Raw genomic sequence first — 4208 nt, 5'->3', positions numbered from 1 at the left:
TTATTATTTTGGTAATAAAATTTATGTAGTATTAATAATTAAAGTGACGTTTTATTAGGGTTGTTGGAAGCAAGTATAAGGCTTTCCTCTACTGCATCATCCGCTTGACGGTTAGATTTTAGATGGATGCGGAAAAAAGTATACTTAAATTGCTGACAAAAATATTTTATAAATATGATTTGTCTATATTATATTTATCAAAGACTATCTTGAGTTTTCTGAAATGTAAAATAAAGAATTTCAAACTTAAAACATTATAGAGTTCTTCCAAATAAAAAAAAACTCTTTCAAAAAGTGAAGTATGCTGCTTGATTGCAGCGAGCACACACTATTCTTTAGTAAAAGGCGAAAGAATAGTTCGCTATGTGCACATTGCGCAGCTGCATGAGTTTGCAAATTTGTAGTCTCTTGGTATTTATAGTAGAGTTTGGGGTTTCTTTCAAACTTGGTTCGATGTAGGATGTTGAAGATTGCATCAACATTGATAATACTTGTTTTTTGTAATTTTAATTAATTAATTGAATAGTAAGACATATAGGCCCACTTTTTAATGTTGGACAATATATATATATATATGATTCATTACTTATATATATATATAATTTTGATGCAAATATATAAATCATTATTTATCAACACAATTAATCCAATAGCTTATAAAAGGAACCTTCAAAATTATATTGAAAATGAGTTGGAATGATTGGGTTTTTTTTTTTTTTTGTTTTGTTTTTTAGATTCCACACTAGCAAAGGAATTTTATAAAATTTTGAATTATCTTCATAACAAGTGGAGCCCATATTTTATAAAAGAAACATTTTTTTAATAAATATAGTGAGTTCTACATTGTTTAAGTAAAAAAAATTATAAAACAAAAAAAAGGGAAAAATTATAATAGATTCATAGACTTGACCACACCTTGATCCCCTGAGTAGACTTGTTCAAATAATCGTAAAAATTATGTAACATGCTTTGGGTAGGGACTGCGCGAACGCAAGTCCCCACTAGCACAAATTATGATGCAGGCTCAACCACTTGGTTGACCTTAGATAGACACCCCTCCAAAGTGCAATGGAGGTTGCCAACCTAGACTATGGATCTTCGTGATCATCCAACAGCCCCATCCAGGTAAGTATGGAGCTCAATGCCCTTCTATATGCTTATATAGATACATTATTATATCATCTCCTTATTGTTTCTCAATGTGGGACAAATATTATGGTAACAATCTTACTATTTTTAGGTTATAAATTTTCACTAATAATAATAATACAGGCCTTCCAAGATTTGTATTTAAGCTGTCGACTTAAAAAGACTAACTCTTTTGGTCCCTTACCATATAATATTTCACTAACTCCAAGAATTTTGACAAAATCAGATCAAAGATTAAGGAAGAAGAGAAGAAATCACAATATAACGTAATTGAGTAGATTTTAGTTTTTTAGTAACTATTTCCTTTTTAAATTTTCAAAACAATGATACACATTGTTTAGCCCATTTAAGTTCACTAATCAAACCCAAATCAATTATAAATATATCATTACTTTCATTTTTCTCAGCCCATATCATTTTTACTTACCGACATTAATTGATTTTGAGAAAACTTGAACTTGATTTATTTTCAATTAATTTAGCCGAATGCACGACTAATTATAAGATAAATATTTTCGAAGCCATGCACGGTGTTGAGAGGGGTTGGAAGATGTATCTTGTGAATGAGTATGTCTGTGTGCTTGTTTATTCATTCTATGGTAGTATGAAGTTGAATATTGTGATACTCCACATTTGAATGAAGTTTAAGTAAATTAATTAGATAGCTTATTTAGATGTGTATACATTTATTTTTGAAAACTCGCAAAAATTTTAGATTTAAATATCTTTGTTATAGAGCAATTTCATGAAATGTGACATTTAGAAAAATTTCCCTTGAATGAGGACAACTTCACCATGTTAGGTGTACGTCTCATGACAATAAATTTGTATCTATCCATAATAGATTAAGTTATCCTCGATATGAAAATTATATCAAATTGAGAAAAATGTAAATTGAATTAACTTGGATAAGAGGTAAAAATGAATTAAATAAAAAAAAAATGTAAAATTGAACTAATTTAGTTGGATAAGGGGTTGCGCAAACGCAAGCCCACGTGCAATGGAGGCCGTCAACCTATGGGTCTTCATGATCACCCAACAACCCTGTCCAGGTAAGTATAGAAAATGTACTTAATTCTTCTACTTATATAGAAAGTTTGGGCGTACTGTTCACAATTATGTTTTCAATGTGGGACAATTATTAGAGTTGGTTTTACTATTTTTAAATTTTACTTTAAACTTGTCCATAAAAAAAATTATACTATATATTTTTGTTATACATATATATATATATAAACTTATTTTTTTTTAGCACTTTAACAATTTTCAAAATGAACACCTTATTTACCACTTACTTAGTTGTGCAATGAAATTACAATTTAACACTATTTTGGTAACATTCTCTTTGCATTACAATAATTCCTCAGAGCAATTGAAATAATTGAAATGAAAATGAGATTTTTATATTGTTAATTAATTTTATTAATGTTATGTATAATAATTCTTCCTTTTTGTAAAATGCATTGCTAATAACTTATTCACCATGCATTTTAAGTATATCAATTCTTTTGGTAGTTCATTTGATTGGTTTAAAACCTATATTAAAATAAATTTCCTTAAATTTATAATACTTTTATAAAAACAATACTTCTCTATCAAGTAGCTTCTAATATGTAAAAAATACATCACAATTATGTACTTTTATTCCGAGTTTCTTAATAGTAATATGTATCTATTTAGTTAGATTTATACTTTTTTAATATGTATTTTTAAATTTTAATTAAAATTGTGAATGTTTTATTATTTCCTTTTTTTTTTAAAAAAAAAGATATCTTTGATATTATATTAATACAATATATATAAGTAGAAACTTGCAAACTAAATAAAAATCATAAAAAAAAATAATAAATGGAAAAATTCAAACTAAATAATTTTTTTAAAATAAAAACAAAAAAAAAACAATCGATTAAATTATAGGGTTTTTCCAAATAAGGAAAAACTCTTTCAGTGTAGTATACTGATTGATTGTAGCAAGCACACAATATTTTTTAATAAAAGGCGAAAGAATAGTTTGCTTTGCACTCACTGCGCAGCTCTACGAGTTTATAAGACTTTAGTCTATTGGTATTTATAATAGAGCTTGGGGTATCATTATACTTGTTGGTTTCGATGTGGGACATTGAAGTTTTCCAACAAACTCAAAACTATAATTATTATTCTTATAAATTGTATCACTTAAAATTATGAAATATTGTTGATAGAATTGGGTAAACAGTTTTTTTTAGTCTCGTAACTGGACTTCCTTATTATTTTAGTCCCGTAAATGGAGCATGACGCAAACTAGTCCCATAAGTGAAAAATTTTCGCTGTTTTAGTCCTCCGGCGCCGGAGACGCCCGCGTAGCTCGCCGGAGGTGACGTGTCCGCCAGGTGTCCCGCCACGTCAGTGACACCTGGCGGACACGTGAATTTTTTATCTTTTATTTCATTTTTTTTAATTTTTTTTAAAACTTATAATTTATTTTTAATTTTATTTGCATTTTTTTAATTTTTTTTTATTTGGTCCAATTTTAAAAAAAAAAAATTAAAAAAATGAAAATAAATAAATAAATAAGTAAATCCACGTGTCCGCCAAGTGTCGCTGACCTGGCGGGACACCGGCGAGCCACGCGGACGTCTCCGGCGCCGGAGGACTAAAACAGCGAAAATTTTTCACTTATGGGACTAGTTTGCGACAGGCTCTACTTAGGGGACTAAAATGATAAGGGGTCCAGTTACGGGACTAAAAAAACAGGTTACCCTAATATAATAATAATAATAATAATAATAAAATCTTAACAAAATCCCAACAAAATATAGCATATTATCTAGTATATTATTTAAATAATCACTCGTCTCTAATCTTATAAACTATCCAATTAGCTTTTTCCTCAATAATTATCTTAAAAAATTCATCTTTTTTTGTTTTTAAAAAAAATTGATATCAAGCAAGTCAAATGCCTTCAGACAAATGTCTTCGTCCTAATTTGGGATCTCGTTGATAACAAGTTGTATATATTTTTTCCTCTTTCTCTTTTATCTAGTATAGTATTTTTTTCTTCTAAAAGATTATGAACTCCT

General features: G+C 28.3%; 3 non-coding genes across 3 annotated transcripts; all 3 read right to left on the bottom strand.

Annotated features, from left to right (window-relative positions):
* Positions 1-268: 268 nt before the first annotated feature.
* On the bottom strand, positions 269-382 carry LOC127266201 (U5 spliceosomal RNA). Its single transcript, XR_007842095.1, has one exon. It is a non-coding gene; the product is annotated as a U5 spliceosomal RNA (small nuclear RNA).
* Positions 383-973: 591 nt separating this feature from the next.
* Positions 974-1133, bottom strand: LOC127266197 (U1 spliceosomal RNA). Its single transcript, XR_007842092.1, has one exon. It is a non-coding gene; the product is annotated as a U1 spliceosomal RNA (small nuclear RNA).
* A 1935-nt stretch (positions 1134-3068) lies between these two features.
* Positions 3069-3185, bottom strand: LOC127266202 (U5 spliceosomal RNA). The gene has a single exon (XR_007842096.1). It is a non-coding gene; the product is annotated as a U5 spliceosomal RNA (small nuclear RNA).
* Positions 3186-4208: the final 1023 nt, after the last annotated feature.

Source organism: Andrographis paniculata, unplaced genomic scaffold, assembly GCF_009805555.1.
Source record: "Andrographis paniculata isolate CXL003 unplaced genomic scaffold, ASM980555v1 Contig74END, whole genome shotgun sequence".
Taxonomy (NCBI): Eukaryota; Viridiplantae; Streptophyta; class Magnoliopsida; order Lamiales; family Acanthaceae; genus Andrographis; species Andrographis paniculata.
The sequence above is the reverse complement of the archived record's forward strand: the minus strand, read 5'-3'. Positions and strand labels throughout refer to the sequence as shown.